We start from the raw sequence: 22520 nt of genomic DNA on the forward strand, positions 1-22520 counted from the left end.
TACAACAGGAAATTGGTTAATAAACTGTGGTACATGCTTACAACAGAATACATACAACTTTTAAAATGATTATTAAATACATACTGTTGAATAAAACAAAATGTTACAAAACAAATCATCCCAATTGTGTGTGTGTGTGTGTGTGTGTGTGTGTGTGTGTGTGGTCTGTTGGGGAGGGAGGTGGTAAACACCTGTGTTCATTTTTCTTACTGGTTGACTCAGAATCTACTATCTGAGGTAAACTGTGATGCCACTATGGCATGTCATCCTCACAACAAGTAAATTTATCAACCCATATTAAAGTTATAGAACCTTAATATTAAAACAGAATGTGACCTAGGCATGGTGGCTCACGCCTGTAATCCTAGCATTTCGGGAGACTGAGGTGGGAGGATCTCCAGCCCAGGAGCTTGAGGCTGCAGTGGGCTATGATTGCACCACTGCACTCCAGCCTGGGTGACAGAGAGAGACTTTGTCTCAAAAACAAAAACAAAAAAACAAAAAACAGAATGAAATAAACCTTACAGGCAAGCTGGAACAGAATTCAATTTTCCACTACCATCTACTCCCCATTAGGGGTTTGATAGTAATCTTAAAGGTAGATTGGTTTTGCCCCCAGATTTTTTATTTTTATTTTTATTTTGAGGCACAGTATTCTTGCTCCATCATGTTAGTGCAGTGTTACAATCATGGCTCACTGCAGCCTCGACTTCCCAGAGCCCAAGCGGTCCTCCCACCTCAGCCTTCTGAGTAACTGACACTACAAGCGTGTGCCACCATGCCCGGCTAATTTTTTTTTAAATTTTTTAGAGACAGAGTCTCACTATGTTGTCCAGGCTGGTTTCAAATCCTGGGCTCAAGTGATCCTCCTGCCCTGCCCTCTCAAAGTGCTGGGATTACAGGCATGAGCCACCGCACCTGGCCCTTACGTAGATTTTTGTTGCTCTTAAGTCTAATTTTAGTGTGCATAAAAATTGCTGTCCATGGTAGTTTAGGGTACACATTTGACTTTATGAGTTTTTTTTTTTTTTTTAACCATACACTACAATTTTAGAACCTAATCATTGTTTGAAAGTTCAGTTAATAAATAAATAAAAGACTACTAGAGGGATATTTACCAAAATGTTAACAATGTCAGGATTACAGTTGATTTTTACTTCCTCCCTTTGAATTTTCTGTTTTTGAAGTTGTCAGACAATAAACATATATTACTTTGGTAATTACAACATAAAATGCTGCTTAAAAAACTGCATTTAAAAAACTCTCCAAAAGATAAAATAAAAAGAAACTATCCCTTGACTTTTAAAGGGGTGACTGACCATGCCCTTCACATTCTTCCCCTCTGCAAGCTTTGATACGGCCCCAGTTGGTGCCCCAACACCCAAGGACAGAAAGTACATCGTCGCTAGGATACCATGCAGGAAAAATTGGCAAGAAAATTATTTTTACATTTACCTCCTGGGCTATGCTTATAATAATGCTCAGAAGCTTAAACTAAAGGTTCCAACATGAAGCAGCCATGAACATCAGCTAATGGGTCTGTCCCCTACTCCCAAAACTCTCTACCAAATATTCTGGGTTCTTAATAAGCTGAGAGCATATAAGGCATATACCTTTGGTCCTAAGGACCCAAAACTGTTCACCTTGCTTTTCTCACACCTGGTGTGCCACCAAGCACACAGGCAAGAATCAGCTGAATAACAGCAAGCCATAGATAAGACTGGGCTCAGTAATAACTGGTTGGGTGATCTCTGCCTCCCCCTCTCCTTGGTAAATAGCCTAATAAAGCCCCTACTTTCCTTTTAGGGGGTAGATGTAAAAACTCTTGAACAAAGGGAACTGCACCACCTCAGTGTCGGAGATTATTATTTAATGAAACTATGTACTGGGGCCAGGCGTAGTGGCTCACGCCTGTAATCCCAGCACTTTGGGAGGCCGAGGCGGATGGATCACAACGAGGTCAAGAGATCGAGACCATCGTGAAACCCCGTCTCCACTAAAAATATAAAAAATTAGCCGGGCATGGTGGCAGGCGCCTGTAGTCCCAGCTACTCAGGAGGCTGAGGCAGGAGAATCACTTGAACCTGGGAGGCGGAGGTTGCAGTGAGCCGAGATTGCGCCACTGCACTCCAGCCTGGCAACAGAGTGAGACTCCGTCTCAAAAAAAAAAAAAAAAAAACAAAGTATCTGCTGGGATTTTTTGGGGAGCAGAGAGCTGGCCAGTTGTGGGTGCTTTGGCTCAAGGCTGTTAAACTACAAGTTGCTTCACATTTTTAGCTTTCCATGAATCTAGGGGGCTCACAGACCAGAGGAAGGAACAGAGGTAAGAAAGACAACTCTGTTGACTTTCTCTTGTGGCATTACCCAGGAACCCTTAATCCAAGGACTGAAGGCAGGTAGGATTAAAACTCCAAGCTGAGGGCCCAAGTTTCTCAAAACACTATAGGTAGATGGGCATGGTGGCGCCTGCCTACAGCCCCAGCTACTTGGGGGGCTGAGGCAGGAGGATCCCTTGAGCCCAGGAGCTAGAGATTAGAATGAGCTATGATTGTGCCACTTCACTCCAGCCTGGGCAACAGAGAAAGACCTTGTTTCAGAAACAAATCAATAAAAAATAAAAATACAATAGGCAAAACCACCAGGACAGGATCTAAAGATAAGGGATGCTTGTATTATTTGACCACTTTAATTCAATAATCATTTAATCCCTTACCCGTCATTGCAAATACCAACATTCTCTGCTCAAAATAAAACACGTGATTTCCAAGCCAGACAGAGCTGCCATTAGGTTACATTTTAAATTCACCTAGAGTCTAATCAAGCTAATTTTACTGTTATTGTGTCTATTAAAACATGAGGCCTTTATTTAGAGAGTGAACAGAGGGGAGGAAAGCACAAACATTAAACGCTGGGAATTTGGATCATTCCATAATTGCTTCTGGGAGGAAAGTAACAAAAACTAACCTGAATTTTAAAAATAATTTTAATGGGACCAAATGCATCACAAAGTTCACCCATTGGAGAGCTGGCCAGTGCCTTAGAACCAGGCAACAGCTCAGGGACAGAAATGAGGCTCCCTGCCTTGCCTAAGCTGGAAACATGGAGCACACCACCAAGGAAGACAACTTGGACCTAGCACCTGGCACCTAGGGGCCATTAAGGTGGGAAAAAAGCCTACTTGCTCCATGGCCAGAGACCAAAAGCTATCCAAATACAAGTTTTAATAAAAGAAATAATTAATAGTTTTATTGATTTATTAACATCAAAGAACAAAACAAAATCACAAAATACCTAATAAGCTAGAAAAACTATGACCAATGATTTTCATACTTACATTTTAACCAGAACAACCCCAGGTTAGAAATGCAGATTTCAGGGGCCCACCACCAGAGAATTTAATGCCAAAAGTCTAGAGTGAGCCCAGGAATCTGCATTTTAGCAAGCCTCTCAGTGATTTGGCTGCTTGTGGTCTGGAACCCACACTGAGAAATTCTAAGCCAAGAGGCCAGAAAGACCTAATACACCTGTCTACCTTTACCTTCTAGCAAGAGTCACTTAAAGAGGCTTGAATTAATTCATAATTGAAGCTGAGGCCAGGTGTGGTGGCTCACACCTGTAATCCCAACACTTTGGGAGGCTGAAGTGGCCAAATTACTTCAGGTCAGGAGTTCAAGATCAGCCTGGCCAACATGGTAAAATCCTGTCTCTACTAAAAAAATGCAAAACAAACAAACAAAACAAAAACTTAGCTGGGCGTGGTGGCGCGCCTGTAATCCCAGCTACTTGGGAGGCTGAGAATGCCCTGAATCCAGGAGGCCTTCTACAAATCATGTCTAGTAAGCACAGTAGATGCAGTAGTGACAGAAGAGACAGAGGGATAGAAATACCGATAATAAATAAGCAAACAAAATATTTCAGATATTAATGTGTGCTATGAAGAAACCAAACTGTGATATGTGCAGGTCAGGGTATGTGTCAGGAAAGACCTCACTAAGGTGTGGCATTTAAGCTAAGACCTAGGGGATGAGCTGTCCTGGCACAAGAATAGATGGGAATAAACTAAGTTTGTTCCTGGGAAGGAAGAAGAACAGTGAGGCTGGAACTCAGTGACCAGTGAGACTGGTAGGAAAAGATGAAGTAGGGGAGTCGGGTTAGCCTTATAATACCTAGTAGGAATTTGGGTTCTCTTCCAAGGGCAATAGGAAGCCATGGAAGGGTTTAAAAGAAAGGAGGCATGATGTGATTTGCTTTTCAAAAAGATTTCTGTATCTTCTATGTAGAGGATGGCCTGGGGATTAAGGACAATAAATAAAAACCTAATACTCAGTGCTTAGCTATGTGCTCTGAATTGTCGTAAGAACTCTGTATGTATGATCTCCTTTAATCCTCATGAAAACTTTTTGAAATGAGTACTATTATAGTCCCAATTTTACAGATGACAAAACCCAGGCATAAAGAGGTCAGGTAACTTGCCCATCACAGTAAGTGGAGAATCCAGTATGCAAAGCCAGTCTGTCTACAGTTCCATGCCAATGTCTCTGAAAAGAAGTGGGGAAAAGCAGGGAGGTGAGGTAAAGAGACTGCTGCAGCATTACAGGCAGCAGAGGTGGCTGGCCAAAATGGTAACAGTGAAATTCCTGGGAGGGATTCAGCTTTGCCAAATGTGTTAGTGGTGGTGCCAACAGGACTCACTGATGGGATTTATGACAGGAGAGAGGGAAAGAGAAAAACAAGACTTCCAGGGTTTTGGTTTGAGCAACTGAGTAGATGCCAGCACTATTTCCTGAGATGAATAAGCCTGGGAGAAGGACAAGTCAAAGGGGAGGGGAGGTGTTAAAATTGATCCAGAACTCTGTTTTGGACATGTTATTTCGACCTGTTGATTAAACGTCCAAGAGGAAAAGTCACAAAGCCAGTGAGCTATGGTGGTCTCCACTCAGGGAGGGGGCAGGAGATGTAATCAGTGGCATCTCGTGGTCTTGTGAATCCTTCCTGGGTGTGTGGGGAAGGTGGCTCTCCTAACTACAGACCTTCGGTGGCTTGTAACAAGCAAGAGCAGAGCCAAATTGCAGCCCAAGATTGTAACTTGTTTCAAGGCTGACAGCACGCTGCCCAGGCAACCCTCTGTGATCCAGCAAAGTCTGCATCCCAGCGCCATCCTCTGAATCAGCTTCCTGGGAGCCTATCTGAGCAGCATTCTTTCAGGATGACCTCTGGCAAACCAGGCCTACAGAAAGCAAAAGGAAGCCCTCTGGTCCTGGAGGAGAGACTGGGGACAGAAGCCATGGAAGAAAGGTTATCTTGCCTCCTGCCGGCTTGGGAGAAGAGGACTTCACCGCCCCCTTCCACTTCAACACTCTCTTTTTTGGTCCTCCTATCACTGCAGCCCATCAGGGTAGGAGGTCCTGGAACTACTTACAAGGGCCTGAAAGCCATGATAATGAAAGGGTTTCCAAAATAAGCTTCCCAAATGCCCTGCTGGCACTCAGGTTACAGCATTTCCAGAAAAATGCCAACCTCGCTTGATAAAATACTTTTAGAATTGACACCTCCTTGGCTCAGATGAAGTGGGTGCGTGCTGGGGTCAGGTAGAGGTTGGGAGGGAAAAAAAGCGATTTTCAAAGTTCAGCTGAAATGTCAGGAACATGAAGCAGCCCATGTTTACACAGAGCTTTCCACAACCCAGAGTAGCTTCCAAGTTTCTCTTTAAAAAATGGCTACATCAACTTGTCCAATGAACTGGCTTTTTACCTAAACAGAAATAGTACCAGGCTATTGCCATTCTCCTTGTCTCCTTAGGCTTAATCTCCTAATATAATTTATATTCCTACTGATCCTGATTGTTCTATTTTGTTATCCATATTTCGTCCTTTTCCCATAAGCTACCTCAAATCCACTGTGGAACAAGATAAACAATAAATGGATACTCCAGTGTACAATCTTCATGTTCCTGGATATCAAATGTTCAGACTCATGTAATTAATAAAGGTTGTTTACTGTGGATATTAATTGGAGGTTAAGGGGAGGAAATATCTTGATTAATATGTAAAATACTTTGAAATTTTGATCTCTTACCATAAAAAAAGAGTCTGGTTATAATTAGCACCTGTATTTTTCATACTTTCCTGTCCCTAATTGCCTAAACAATAATTTCTGGGGAAAGTAGGTGAAATCTTAATGTACTACATGTGTATGGGTGATTTTGTGGCTCTTACCATTCAAACTAGGAACAAGACGCCAGTTCAGTAACTGTACTACTTCTTCCAAATAAGACTTGTCAAAGCCACTGTGGGGAAATCGGGAAAAAGAACCCAAATCTATCCACAAATAAATATCGAATGTGAGGCCGGGTGTGGTGGCTCATGCCTGTAATCTCAGCATTTTGGGAGGCCGAGGCAGGCAGATCACCTGAGGTCAGGAGTTCAAGACCAGCCTGGCCAATATGGTGAAACTCCATCTCCACAAAAATACAAAATTAGCTGGGCGTGGTGGCGTATGCCTGTAATCCCAGCTACTCGGGAGGCTGAGGCAGAAGAATCTCTTGAACCTATTGCAGTGAGCCAAGATCATGCCATTGCACTCCAGCCTGGGTGACAGAGCGAGACTCCATCTCAAAAAAAAAGAAGATTGAATGTGTCAGTCCTTATCTAGTGTGGGGAGGGGTAAAGCCATGTCAGTGCCCACTGCTATTCTCTGGTGTCCTTTAAAGATAGAAACATGCTTTAAAATATGAAATAGCCAGCAGCCTGGAAGTACAACTTTGGAGACATAAAAATTATTAGGTTTTTCAAATCACTGATACAAGCCAAAATCCTTACTGAGACTAGGGGGCCAAAGATAGAACTGAAAGCCTTGTGACATTTACAAACATCACCCTAAGTGCCTTCTTCAGGGATACTCTCTCTACATAATCCTGATTGTTGCAATTATTCAGATCCCCATGTGCAGGCAGCACATGTTTTTGAGGCTTATTCTCAAGGGACCAAAGGAAAAGTAGTATTTTCGTCTAGCATTTTTTTTTTATCACCAGAATTCACTAGAACCAGTATCTTGGCACTCCAAGAGCACACAGTGATGACAGATGCTTATAATGTTCACCCTGAAGACTTGCAACCTTGTGGAAGAACAGACGGATCAAATTAAGCCTTGTTGCAGTTTGAAATGTGTTTTACTGCCTTCTAATATTTTGAAGACTGACAATCTACGCAGCGCACGATAGGTGGCAACACTGAGCCAGGAGAACATCACATTTGCCAACCTTGCTGAATACAGAAACTTTAATATGATAATGAACCGCTTTTAAAAAATCAGGTCTCTTCCCCGGGAGTGGTGGCTCACGCCTGTAATCCCAGCACTTTGGGAGGCCAAAGTGGGAGGATCACAGGGTGAGGAGTTCAAGATCGGCCCGACCAACATAGTGAAATCCCATCTCTACTAAAAAATACAAAAAATAAGCCAGGCGTGTTGGCGGGCGCCTGTAATCCCAGCTACTCGGGAGGCTGAGGCAGGAGAATTGCTTGAACCCGGGAGGTGGAGGTTGCAGTAAGCCGAGATTATGCCATTGCACTCCAGCCCAGGAAATAGTGTGAGACTCTGTCTCAAAAAAAAAAAAAAAAAATCAAGTTTCTATTAGAATAACGACAACAGGGACAAAGCAATTAAAAACACATGCCTGACAAATTTGGAATCAAAAGCACCATCAAATGTACTTCCTGGCAGGTTGTCATTTCCCACCTCCACTCTCCCAATCACTGGGCAAATCCAGTTATGTTCCTGGAGACACCCAAATCATGCCTCTTTTCTCCCTTTCTCTCCAGTGGCTTTTATGAAAATAATATTCAACTTTAATGCATCTGCACTTCAGGAGACAGTGTGACAAGAGCAATAAACACATTCACCATGTGCAGAGACCAGGGAAAATAAGTTCTGAGACTATCTTTGCCAACCCCAGGTGTGGGCTTTCTTTTCCCTAAACTCAGGAGATATTGGAATGTAGCAGCTGTCAGAAAGCAGCAATGGCCTGTGCCAGAAATACCCTTGCTGAGCTGCTCTAATTGCCAAGAGATAAGAACCCATAACTCACACAGACACTTGTGGCTCCGGCTCAGAAACAGCAGGCAGAAAGGAAAGAGCATGCCTTCCAGCAATGTGACCTTGGGCAAGCTGTTCCTCCCCCTGAGCCTCAGTCTCCCTCATCTTTGAGGACTACCAGCAACATGTATCAAGTACCAATTACAGGATTGGATTTATAGCAGGTTAATAACCTGGAGTCGTTATTGTTATTAACAATCTCCAAATTGTTAATAACCATGGAGTAAAATGAGCTCGGAGAAGGCCACCAACCTCTCTGGACAAGAGACAGTTTGCATGCTTGAAAGGGCCTTGATTTCCCATGAAGACACTACAAGAATCAGTCACATAAAATCCCTGGCTGCTTTGGCCTTATTCATTTGTTCAAACAAATATTTATTGAGGGTTCACCATGTGCCAAGATTGTGCTGGGCACTGAGGACAATATGGCCCTAGTCTCATGAGGTTTATAGTCTAGTAGAGAACACAAGCTTTCAAAATAATCATCTAAGCACATGAAAATGTACATCTATAAGCACTACAAAAGAGAGGTATATGGCCATCTGTATCACGGCCACCTAAAATGATAAATTGGCCCAGTCTGAGGAGCCATATAATGAGGAGTGAATAAGACAAAGAAGAAAGTTGAAGAGGACCTTGTTTATAAGAAATTTAACTAAGAAACAAACTAGGAAGCACTTAGCTACCCCTTAACTAGGATGTTTTTCTTTTCTTTTATTTTATTTTTGAGACGGAGTTTCACTTTTGTTGCCCAGGCTGGAGTGCAATGGCGCCATCTCGACTCACTGCAGCCTCCACCTCCCGGGTTCAAGCGATTCTCCTGCCTCAGCCTCCTGAGTAGCTGGGATTACAGGTATGCATCACCACACCCAGGTAATTTCGTATTTTTAGTAGAGACGGCGTTTCTCCATGTTGGTCAGGCTGGTCTTGAACTCCCGACCTCAGGTGATCCACCCACCTCAGCCTCCCAAAGTGTTGGGATTACAGGTGTGAGCCACAGTGCCCAGCCGATGTTTTTCTTTTCTAACAGTAAAATCCAGAACACTTATCCTGTTTCCTTTTTGTTTTGACTGCCAGGAAGCTCCAAGTCAAATGTGAAGCTCAGCAGTAACACAGACCCTTAATCTGAGTGCCTTCGTATTCTTCCCAGCCCCCTGGGTTTGTGTTTTTCCTCTTACTTATATTTTCCCTAGTCCTGATTTCAAATTCCTATTTCTATTTTATCATTGTATCTAGTGTTCATGGACCTTCAGAGGAAGGAGGCAGGATGCAAACACAAACATTCTAATATTCTTCTTAAGGTTAAGGGGCTGAGCTGGAAAGAACAAACAGGGTGCCCTTTGTGTCCCTTGCCTGGCATGTTACCCTAGAAGCAGGGAAAGACACGTGGCTTTGTCTGCATTTATACAAACACTGCGTTCTGTTTGATTTGTGTGATCTAGCACAATGGTGCTTTTTCCCATAGCCCCTTTATCATGTATTTATGCCCCAATGAGCAGCTTTCCTTGTGCTCATTTTTTTCTCTGAAACATTTACTGGTCTATTAATACATTTACAGTGAACTTACATTCTCAATATTCTAAGATAGGTGCCCCCTTCACTTTTTTTTTCAATTTTGCTCTTTTAATAATCTATTAAATGTGTAACTGAAGTTCTCCTTTTATACCTTTGAAAGGCATGATATATACATAAAAATCCTTAATCAGACCATACATCATGATTTTTAGGTCAGAAAATGGTCACCTTCCTCCCACAGTGATTAACATTCACATGTTGGAAGGCTGAAAACAGAATAGAGATGAGAAAGAGATGTGGGAGAGGCCATTTTTCAATGTGCAGTTTATCTGCACCTCATTAAAAAATAGAATGCTTTAGGAATAAAACATCCATTTCTTGTAAAAAACAACAACAGTGTTCCTCTTCCTGGAAAAATGAAATTTTTGTAAATAATAATCGGACACAATTCCAGAAACCACAAACTGTGGCTCTTATCCTTTTCTGGTCCTTGCTTGAATAAAGCTTTGCACTGTCTTTCCCAGGAAAGAAATACATAAACACAATTTTTTACAATAATAAACACAATTTTGAATTTTAGAAGATTCAAAGATCTCCTAGAGGAATATTCACGAACTTCTTAGGCAGAATCTTCCTAAGTGGAGCAGATACCTAAGGATGCCCAAGATCTTTGACAATGTGGCAAGAACATTTGAAAAAATATACTATGAGCCGGACACAGTGACCCCCTCCTATAGTCCCAGCACTTTGGGAGGCTGAGGTGGGTAGATCATCTTGAGGTCAGGAGTTCAAGACTAGGCTGGCCAACATGGTGAAACCCTGTCTCCACTAAAAATACAAAAAATTAGCCAGGTGTGGTAGTACATGCCTATAATCCCAGCTACTTGGGAGGCTGAGGCAGGAGAATTGCTTGAGTCCGGGAGGCAGAGGTTGCAGTGACCCGAGATCACGCCACTGCACTCCAGCCTGGGTGACAGAGCAAGGCTCTGTTATCAAAAGAAAAAAATAAAAAGAAAAAATATACTATGAATAATAGCTATACAATATAGATAAAAGCTATGAAGACTAATTAAAATAATAAGAAATTTTAAAAATTTACGTATTTAGTTTTTATTGAGTCAATTTAAAGAAAAATACTACATGGGTATTGCAAAAATGCAAATGTGACACAGGAATGCTTAAAGTTAAAGAAATACTGCATAGGGGATTTACAGATTCTAGTTTTAAAACTATGCAGATGCTGTCACTCACAAAGTAAATCATTCAGGGCCACGGATTTTTTTCGTGTTTTCTCTCCTCATGTTCCTCAAACCAATTAGCTTAGCAACATATCCCCCTCCACCCCAACAAGGCCTTCCTTCTATTAATGAGCCAGAGGATTTCTGGTTTGCTGCAAAGATTATGAAGAGTGAAGGGTGCCTTGGGATAGAAAATGTGTGCGGAGTGAAGGGGTTGGGGACTCACCCTGAGCTCTCTGGGCAGAGGTAACTGACCAGCTGCATTTCATTGACCCCTAGATCTGAGGAGACCCAGACATCACCATAGGAAGTGAGTCAGAAACCCAGTGGTTCAGAGAATGGTACCACATTTGCCAAGCCAAAGCCAGGGCCACTGGTGCCTGTCTCCCTCTTCATAAACAATCAAAACTTTAACATTCCCAGCTCAGTGGAACTGAGCTGTCTCCCCTACTGGGCTATAACTTCCAGGGGAAGAAGTACCACTTGTGTCTTCTCAGCCCTGTATCTACGGCCCCTAGCACAGTGGCTGGAACATAGTAGGTACTTTGAAAAAATGGAAGAACTATTTTGGGGTAAGGGAAGAGAAGTATCTCAGATCTTTTCTTCTGTTGCTTTTTTTTTTTTTTTTTTTTTTTGAGACAGAGTCTTACTCTGTCACCCAAGGCTAGGGTGCAACGGTGTGATCTTGGTTCACTGAAACCTCTGCCTCCTGGGTTCAAGCAATTCTCCTGCCTCAGCCTCGTGAGCAGCAGGCATCTGCCTCAGCCTCGTGAGCAGCAGGCATCTGCCTCAGCCTCGTGAGCAGCAGGCACCACCACACCTGGCTAATTTTTTTGTATTTTTAGTAGAGACGGGGTTCCACCATATTGGCCAGGCTGACCTCAAGTATTCCGCCTGCCTCAGCCTCCTAAAGTGCTGGGATTACAGGCGAGAGCCACCGTACCTGGCCTCTTTTGTTTTTCTCTCTAGTGGCTAACAGATGCTTTGTACTAGTAGATGCTCAAGTAATGGTTCCTTTAAAAGTAAATAAACTGCCTGACATAAGGAGTATGTGTTTAAAAATAAATACAATTACCTTTTTTTGTTTGTTTTTTTAAAGGACAAATGAATCCAACATAGTGCCTTTGTTTTTTCACTTTCCATAGGCAAGTCCAGAGTGGCAAACAAAAGGGGAGGAGTGATGGAGCCCTGAATTAAAGCTGCCTGTAGCTTCCCCAGGGCTGTAGACAACAGGTCCAGTCCTCCCTAGCTGCGTGGCTCCGAAGTCATTTCTATCTACTCCACCCCCTAGGGAAGGAAGCTTAGGGCTGAGTGTCACATCAAGAACCAGGTGCCCTCCACTCCCTGGATAAACGATTCAGTGAAGATGTGGCACGTCTTTCTCCAACTCAACCCTAGCACTTACCTCCAAGAAATAACTTCACTCAGGAGAAGAAAAGTAGTAGAAGCTATGTCAAAGTGAGCTTCCCTTACTGGCTGGGTGAAGGAGGTGGCAAATCCCTGGGTGAAGGAGGTGGCAAATCCCTGAGGTCACTCTTTGCTCTTCAAAAATGCGTATCCTTCCCTAGGGTGTCCTTACGCAGATGGGTCAAATGTTAATGACCAAAGGCTCCATAATCTCAGACCTGGAAGCAATTCACAAGCTCAAGGCCCATCCCTTTATAACATCCCGGCTGACTGGTGGTCCAACTTGGATGCCCCTAATGATGAGGGACTCATTATCTGTCTTTGGGCTGCTCTGTTGAACACCTGGATCTCTATTGTTTTTCTCTGAAAAGGAAGATGGTTTCCAAGGCACTTGTGAACAACTTAGCTCATAGAAAGGGGCACCACAGGAGAATTTGGTTCAATTTCCCCTTCTGCCAGCCTGGTGAACTTTTAATTTAGACCACTGACTCACAGAATTTCTAGAACTAGAAGCAATGGCAATAATAGCTAACATTTACAGAACACTTACTATGAGCCAAGTATATGCTAAGAGCTTTATAGGCATTATCCTATTTAATTCTCATACCTTCCTTTGGGCAAGATATTATTTATTAGCTTTTTTATACATGAGGAAATGAAGCCTCAGTGAATTTATGTAGCTTGCCCAAGGTCATACCATGAAGAAGCGGGTGAGTTAGGAATAAAATCCAAAGTTTTGTACTTAAAACCTTAAAAAAACAGACTACTGTGTCAAAACCTAATACATAAAGTAAAGCAGCATTGTGTGTGAAGGCCCCTCAGCCAGTGTAAAAGCATGGATAATTATAAGCAACAAACACACCTTGAACTCCTCCACTGGAAGGGATTTCCACTGCCTTGTTCACTGCTGTACCCCAGTGTAGCTCCTGGTACATGGAAGCATAAATATTGCTACCTGAATGAATCCAGTGTTTACAGAGCGTTTACTCATGTGTAAGTTCTAAGGACCTCACATGTATTAGCTCAATTAACCCTCACCACAGGTTCTATGAAGCCCATTTTACAGATTAGAAAACTGAGGCACAGAGCACTCAAGTGGTGTTCCCAAGGTCACATAGCTAGTGATAGTGGAATTCAAATCAAACTTGGGGGGTCAGATTTTGTGCCTCATTGACTATACGGAACCAATCCATTCCCTTAGAACAGGTCTGAGGAGAAAGACTTGAGGCCTGCAGGGGATGCACTGAAGGCCATGTCAACAGCTAATGGGAGGGAAATTGATCCTCTGCCGGGCTTCCACTATCAACCACTTCTGCATCCCTGACATCCTGCCTCTGTTTTTTCCTATTCTCCTCATAATCCCACTGTGAAGTAGACACTGGGGTCTTTAGCATCACCATTTTCAAGTTCACTGCTCTGAACTCCCAGGAATGCCACCATTTATAGAGAAACTCAATGACTAGCACCTACTTCAACTCAGCTGTTGCTGACGAGCTGAGTCTGCTTGTCTCAGCCCTACTGTGTGAGTTCCCAGCTGTGTCTCACACACTAGTATCCCAAACACCGTCGGGGAAGAGAGTGAAGAAACGGAGTGCCAGAGAGAAGGCCAAAGATGATAAAGAAGATTGTGAATGGTGCTTTCATCAGTATTTCATAGCCGTTTGATCCCAAGCCCACAGTTTAAAAATGAATTGCTGCGGCCACTGTAAACTGCTGTCTTCTGGGCTTTGCAGCTCTGCAATAAAAATTCAATTCAAGCAAAGCAATTTCTCCACTTAAGCAATTTTCTTCTTGCCCCTCCCAGAGATGTTAGGAGACTGTCTTTTAAAATAGCAGATAAACTGCTAAATACCCTTTAGATTCTATTTCATAAAATTCCTACTTCAATAAAACCACCAGTGACAATAAACAAAAATGCTAACGCTCAAAGTTGAGTTAAATGATTCAGAATAACTGTTCTAGATGTCCATTTCAAATGTAAAATTTACCTTTTGAATTCGAAAACAGAGCAAACCCTGTAAACTTTTTAAGCTGACTCCCAAAGCTAACCCAACACGTAAAGCAGCAGTGTCTGATGAAATATAATGCAAGCCACATATGCATTTTTGAAACTTCTAGTGTTTTAAAAAGAGAAAATCAGTGATATCAATTTTAATATTTTACTTAACCCAAAATATTATTTTCAATATGTAATCAGTATAAAATTTATTATTGCAATACTTTACATTTTTTTTCTAGTATTAAATCTCTGAACTCTGGGTGTATTTCACATTCACAGCACATCTCAACCCAGACTAGCTGAATTTCAAGTGCTCCATAGCCACATGTGGTCAGTGGCTACCTTTTTGGACAACACAAATCTAAAGCTTTCAAGTCCCAATTTAAACACCTGGATAGTCTCTACCTCTCCCGATACAGGATAGTGCACAGACAGGGCAGAATCAGGGGCTTTTTAGCAGTGAGACTTGCAGTTGAGCCAAAGCACAGCCTCTTACTCCTTATTTTACATCAAATCCTGTCAAATCAACCACAGGCTTAAAAGATAAATGCTGGGCCGGGTGCAGTGGCTCCAGCCTGTAATCCCAGCACTTTGGGAGGCCGAGATGGGCGGATCACGAGGTCAGGAGATCGAGACCATCCTGGCTAACACGGTGAAACCCCCATCTCTACTAAAAAATACAAAAACTAGCCGGGCAAGATAGGGGACGCCTGTAGTCCCAGTTACTGGGAAGCTGAGGCAGGAGAATGGTGTAAACCCGGGAGGCAGAGCTTGCAGTGAGCTGAGATCCGGCCACTGCACTCCAGCCTGGGCGACAGAGCGAGATTCTGTCTCAAAAAAAAAAAAAAGATAAATGCTATACTGGAGTGACTCTGATTAAGTTATTGGGCAAGAAAATGGGACTGGGAAGGGGGGATTATTACAATAAATAAGAGTATTGATAATCTCTTACATTTACAGAGTCCACACAGAGATGGGTACTCACATTCACCATCTCACACCTGATAACCCTGAGACACGAAGAACCTTGGTAACCAGGAGATCATCCAGGTAGACAGAGACAGTGCCAGGAGAAACTAAGCCCAGGGCTTGGCCTCAGAGTCCCAGGATCTGTCCTTGGGTTCCCAAAGTGAGCCATAAAAGCAAAACTCACTGGAGGCACTTATTTAAAATACAGACTTCCAGGCCCTGCCCAGATATAACAATGAAGAAGTTTAGGGGATGGGAAGAACAGTAGAACCCCAGGTCTGCATGTTTAAGACATTTCCCAGGTGATTTTGATGTTGTTTCTTCGGGAATGACTGTACCAAACCACCTTGAAAGAATTAAAGTGGGCCGGGTGCGGTGGCTCACACCTGTAATCCCAGCACTTTCAAAGGCCGAGGCTGGCGGATCACCTGAGGTCAGGAGTTTGAAACCAGCCTGGCCAACATGGTGATACCCCGTCTCTACCAAAAATACAAAAGTTAGCCAGGTGTGGTGGCGGATGCCTGTAATCCCAGCTACTTAGCAGGCTGAGGCAGAAGAATCATTTGAACCCAGGAGGCGGAGGTTGCAGTGAGCTGAAACCATGCCATTGCACTCCAGCCTAGGCAACAAGAGCGAAACTCTATCCCCCCAAAAAATAAGCTGGGTGTGGTGGCACACACCTGTAATCCCAGCTACTCAGGAGGCTGAGACAGGAGAATCACTTGAACCCAGGAGGTGGAGGTTGCAGTGAGCTGAGATCACACCACTGCACTCCAGCCTGGGTGACAGAGACCCTGTCTCAAAAAAATTTTTTTTTTAATTTAAAAAATAAAGTTATTCTCCTTATAAAAAAAAATTCAATGCACGAAAACCCATATTTGACAAAACAAGGCACTACTCTCATCCAGGAGACTTCATTCACTGAATTGGACTGCTGGTATCATTCTTTCTGCATTTGTGAGGCACGTTATAACAGACAGGTTTATCAGACTCGTTGAATTCATGCTAAGCAAACTGTTGATGTTTTTCTCTGTGATTTCAGTGACTTTGCTGCAAGAATCCTGGAGAAAATTTCTTCTGTGTCTGATAAGAACTTTAATAACCAATATTTATTAAGCATTTACTATGTTTCACAAATATACATTATCTCATTAATGATTGCTAACCCTTAACAACAATCCTATGAGGTTCATGTTATTGTTATGCCTTAACCAACTCACAGACAAGAACTTTAAGGCTCAGAGGAGTTCATTTGTTTTTCCCTTCACCCAGGCTCGAGTGCAGTGGCACCATCTCTACTCACTGCAACTTCTGCCTCCCGGGTTTAAGCAATTATCCTGCCTCAGCCTCCTGAGTAGCTGGGATTTACAAGCATGTGCCACCATGCCTGGCTAATTGTTGTATTTTTAGTAGAGTTGGGGTTTCACCATGTTGGCCAGGCTGGCCTCAAACTCCTGACCTTCAGTGAGCTGCCCACCTCAGCTTCCCAAAGTGCTGGGATAACAAGTATGAGCCACCATGCCCGGTCCCAAAAGAGTTCATATTTTTAATCAAGGTTAATTTGAAGTAGGTCTATACAATGCAAAAAGCTTCATTATCATTATTCTTCCTAATACTAACACTGGTTTCTTTCTGGCATCTAGTGTATTCTACTAACCAGTAATAGTGTGTTTACTGTGGATAACTACTCACAGAACTGGCCCACCCTTCACACAGGTGTCCCTCCTCTGTGAGCTCACAACCCCCGTAATTGACCATTGTCTGCCTTCCCCAAAAGACTGAGAGTTCCTTAAGGACAGTACCTCTTTCTGTCATATGTATTTCTGTACCCAGGAACTTACAAAGTCCTGTAGTGCTTGGTAAGGGATGACGGATAGACGGACAGATGGACAGATGGATGCAAGCCTGAAGGGCAGAGAAGGAGGGCTAGATCACTGGATTTTATCAGCCAGGTAAATAGAAGCTCCATAAAGTTTCTAAGCAGGGGCAGGACAAAAACTTCGATCCAGGAATATCTGGCGCTCTCTGGAGGTGAGGGGTAGTGAGGGGCATGAGGGGAAGGGAGTACTTAGGAGGTCCTTAGCAAATCTGAAGGGAAGGAGTCCCAATGCTGGGAGGCAGTAATGCCATATTAAATGGCAGTTTCAAAGGCATCAGGGATCTGGGCCCAAGAAAGGGCAGGACTGTGGACCTGCTAGGGACTTAATTAAGAACAAAAGTCCTACAAAGTATCATACTTTCCTCTCTGGCCTCAAAGGACACTGCTGTTCTGCCTTCCCATTTAGGTAACTGGTACTCTTTGCTTTGCTTTTAAGGTATAACACATTCCCAGCCTGCTCATGAGGGAGCCACAGACACAAACCGGCAAGATTCCCTCCACTGCAGTTTCCTCCTCACTTAATGGGAAGCCACTCACTTTCCCAACCTCTCCTCATGGGGGCAGCAGGAGCCTGCTGTGGCGCCACCCATGATCTTTCCCCATCTGGGTGCTTCTGCTTCTAGCTCCCGGGCTCTTCTTGCTAGAGACCTAAAGGTGGGCAATGCCGGCCAGGGGAGATAGCATCCATGCCCATGTCCAGCCAGCCTGAGGTTGAGGCTTCTGGCCTTTCTCCCAGCGCCTTCTCCCAAACGATCTAGACACTGGATAACCTGCCCTAAAGAGGACTGGACAACCCACCCATCAGAACCCCCAACCCTGGGACCTCTCCCCAAACGTGTGAAACCCTCCTCCCTCCTTCCCTTTGACCAGGCAGGATTATACCAACTTTAAAGTGGAGGGGAGAGGGGGACTTTGAAATTGGACACAGAATATTTTTAGGGTTTGGGAATCACAGGGATTTCAGTTGGTTTGTGCTGACTTTTTTGATGTGTTCAAAGAATTTCACTTTAAGTGTTTCCCAAGAGGTTTGCAAAATCAGTATGCACAGAGGATGCCACAAACCTGCCCACAAAGCCCTCCTTCAGTGCCTAATTAGAATGGCAAATCAGGATATCTGAAGGCTCTAGGTTTTGAAGCGAAATTTCTGTAGAAAACAGCATAAAAGTACTCATTACTGACAGGCCTCAACTTGCTGTGGGTCTTAATGAGCTTTCTGTTAGACTCTGTTAGACTTGGGCTCCAGCAACACCCCCTCCCCCACAGAGACAACCTGGGGGAAACACTCCCTCAGCCACCATTCTGCTCGGTAAGGTATTTTCCTCTCCACTGATCAAAGTGGAAGAAGGAGACATTTTCAAGTTTAAAAACTCTCATTCCAACTTCGGAGTTTGCAGGCCCCTAATCCCCGGGTGAAAGGGTAAAGTGATTGGGTCATCTGGGCTGCTGGTTCCAAAATGCAGCTGTGCCAGCACCCCCTGGGAACCTATAAAGAATACAGAGGCCTGGGCCCCACAGGACCTGGCATTTTTAAGCACGTTTCATGACCACTGACTAGGATACTGTTTTCTCAGCTACTGGGTTGTATAATCACACCTGAAAGCATCACCTCACACGTGTTAGGAGGCCATTATCAAAAAGATGAAAGATAAGTATTAGTGAGGATGTGGAGAAAAGGGAACCTTGTACACTGTTGGTGGGAATGTAAATTTGTACAGCCATTATGTAACATGGTATAGAGGTTCCTCAAAAAATTAAAACTAGAGGCCGGGTGCGGTAGCCTACACCTGCAATCCTCGCACTTTGGGAGGACAAGGCAGGCAGATCACCTGAGGTCAGGAGTTCAAGACCAGCCTGGCCAACATGGAGAAACCCCGTCTCTACTAAAAACACGAAAATTAGACAGGCATGGTGAGAGGCACCTGTAATCCCAGCTACTCAGGAGGCTGAGGCAGGAGAATCACTTGAACCAGGGAGGTGGAGATTGCAGTGAGCTGAGATTGCACCACTGCACTCCAGCCTGAGCAAGAGAGCGAGACTGTGTCTTAAGAAAGAAGGAAGGAAGGAAGGGAGGGAGGGAGGGAAGAAAGAAAGAAAGAAAAAGAAAGAAAGAAAGAAAGAAAGAAAGAAAGAAAGAAAGAAAGAAAGAAAGAGATGAGAGAGCAGGAGGTGGAGGAGAAAAGAAAAGAAAGAAAGAAAGCGAAAAGAAAAGAAAGAAAGAAAGAAAGAAAGAAAGAAAGAAAGAAAGAAAGAAAGAAAGAAAGAAAGAAAGAGAGAGAAAAGAAAAGAAAAGAAAATGTGACCGGGTGTAGTGGCTCACACCTGTAATCCCAGCACTTTGGGAGCCGAGGCAGGGTGACGTCTCTGAGCTCAGGAGTCTCACACTCACCCTGGGGCAGCCATGAAAACACCGCCCTACTAATATACAAAAAATTAGCTGGCTTGGTGGAGGCTGCAGGCTCCAGGAGTCCCCTGTTTACCGGAGGCTGAGGCACGAGAACCACTTGAGCCTCGGAGGTGGAGGTTGCAGTGAGCCGAGATCATGCCACTGCACTCCAGCTTGAGCTACAGAGTGAGACTCCATCTCAAAAAAAAAAAAAAGAAAAGAAAAGAAAATGTACATATATATACACAATGGAACACTACTCTGCCTTTAAAAAGAAGTCCTGTCATTTGAAACAACATGGTTAAACCTGGAGGAATTTATGTCGTGAAGCAAGCCAAGCACAAAAAGACAAATACTGCATGATCTCAATTATATGTGGAGTGTAAAAAAGGTGAGCTCATAGAATCAAAGAGTAAAATGGTGGTTACCAGAGGCTGGGGTGGGTGGAGGGGTTGGGAGATGTTGGTTAAAGGATACATAATTTTAGTTAGGCGGAAGAAATAAGTTCAACAGATCTACTGCACCACATGGTGAGTACAGTGAATAACAATATATCGTATACTCAAAATTTGCTGATAGATTTTAAGTGTTTGTGCACAAAAACTAAGTATGTGAGATCCTATATATTAAATAATGTAGCCCTTCCACAGTGTATCAAAACATCATGCTATATACAATAAATACAAACAATTTTTGTCAGTGAAGCACACACACACACCCCTGACTGTATCAGAATATCCTCCATTGCCTCACCCTCCATTTCCCTCACATCAGGAAGGTAAGGTCGTAGCAATGATGAGGAAGAAAGAAAAGATAGGTAAGATGGTATCTGCACAAATACACATGTTCACACATACATGCACACACATATACTCACACCCCACATGCACACGCATGTGCACACAAACACACACACAGACTGAAGGAAGAACACACATACACACAGACACCCCTCAGCTTCTCCAGCAAGTTCACAGAGGGGGGAGAAGATGAAAAGCACAGAAGCCTGAAGCAAGAAGCTCTTTTCTCACTTCCATCCATGTTGGAAGAACGTGATCATGAGCTCCAGGATTCCCACAGTCACCTCCGTGAAGCCCTTGCCCACTTCCCCACTCCCATGGCATCCTCAACACAGGTCTTGTGGGTTTCAGATCTATAGAGACACCTCTCCAGCCTCCTCAGCATCATCCCTAGAGCAGGATGTCATCGCTCCTCAGCATGGCATTCAAGCCATTTAAGATGTGAATCTTTCTTCTGCTTCCCCTCATGCCTGTCCATCCAGACAACCCAGACCCCTTGTCACCCCATACACTGGATTTCTCACCTCTAAGCCTTGCTCGTGTTGACGCCACCCCGCAGAAAGCTGCCCAACCCCCACTCTGTTTACCCCCTCCCCATCTCTATTTAGCAAGCTCTGTCTGTTTCAATGTAAACCCCCCATCTGCCTCCTTTGTGCTCCTTCCCCCCGGCCACCCTGTTTACCACTACACAGAAGCCTTGCCTTCCACCTAAGCCCCATCTCCCCTGCAGGTGGGAAGGGGTGGCATAGGGTCCTGCTCACCTCCCAGGCCTCATTTAGAAGACTCTAGATACTCAGCAGTTGAAATGCATTTATAAGGTTGGTTTATTGTCCATTAAACCAGGAGTTCTCAGATTTTAAAGTGAATAACATGGGGAGGGAGAGGTGTGACTTAAAATTGTAAACTCTCAGAGATTCTAGTTCAATAAATCTGGGTGTGGCCCTGAAATCTGCATTTGTAACAAGCACTCTATTATACACACATGAATCTGATACAGATGACCTGTGGATCACACTTAGAGGAACACTGCTAAGCAATTAACTTATAACAAATGCCCCAAAATTGTTTGCTCATTCATTCATTTCAATATCTGTCTTCCTACTATATGCCTATCTTAGGTACTTGGAGGAATAAAGAAGAGAATCAAGAATTGGATCTTACCCTGAGAGTTTATCTAACACAGGAGTTAAGACATGGATATAAATCACCAAAGTAAACCAAGGTACAATACAGAAAGTAACAAATGCTGTCAGAGCACGAAGATCATGAGCGACAACAATTCAGAGAAGGGAGAGAAACCAAACTGGAGACAAAGAGATGGAGGGGAGGGGAGAGACCAGAACGGCAAGCCAAGATGAGGTTCTGAGAATGGGAAACTGATCAAGAAAGTCAAACTCTACAAAGGGCATGGGAATTAGGCCTGTCAACAGCCTTTGGACTTGGTGAGTAGGAGGCCAAGCAGATCTCAGAGAGTGGAGGATGAAAACCAGACAGCAAATGGTTAAAGGGGAAGTGAAGGCAGAGTAAAGTGTGTGGGGGCGGGGAGCACAGAGAAGGGAGGGATCGGGATCAGGGAGAGGAGTCAGTGGGAGGACACAGCACTGAGAACGATTTTCCAAGAGCTGAGAAGGATTTTATCCTTTGCTATATACCATGCCCTACAATCTGTGACGTAAGAAAATAGAACCAATGGGCATGGACATGAATATCATTATGGGTAAAATCTCAAATTAAGGCATAGTAGCCTTCAAAGAAATGAAAGAAGAACACGCATAGCAATGATGGAAAGAGATCCCAATCAGAAAGTCTCAGGGATCCCAGTTCTTTCTGGTGCAAAGCTGTCCCCTGATGTTCCAGGGAGCTGGGAACAAAGGGATAAGAAGGCTATGCATATCCACAAAGAAGAGGGTACGTATGCCCCTACTTCCTCTCCTTTGGGAAGAGATAGCCTTCCATTTTTTTGTTTGTTTGTTTTTGTTTTTTCCATAAAAGAAAATCTCTGCTGGACACAGAATAGAGTCCTGACTCCTAAGCATGGTCCACAGGCCCTCCACAATCTAATGCTCAAGTGCTATCCAGCCTGATTTGCTTGCCATTGTGGCCCCACAAATATCTTAGTCTCACATGCCTACCCTTAGCCACATTCCTTCCACCTGCCCATTCCCTCAGCCTGAGCCATTCGCACCTCCAAGCCAACGCAAACAGGGCTGCCCTGCATGGAACACCTTTTTCCAAACAT

At 43.7% G+C, this 22520-nt stretch overlaps 1 protein-coding gene across 8 annotated transcripts in view; it reads right to left on the reverse strand.

The window, feature by feature from the left end:
* Positions 1-22520, reverse strand: part of PLEKHA7 (pleckstrin homology domain containing A7) — a 232353-nt gene that overhangs the window by 146201 nt on the left and 63632 nt on the right. The gene's annotated exons all lie outside the window — the stretch shown is intronic.

The sequence above is a fragment of the Papio anubis genome, chromosome 12 (assembly GCF_008728515.1).
Source record: "Papio anubis isolate 15944 chromosome 12, Panubis1.0, whole genome shotgun sequence".
In the NCBI taxonomy this organism is placed as follows: Eukaryota; Metazoa; Chordata; class Mammalia; order Primates; family Cercopithecidae; genus Papio; species Papio anubis.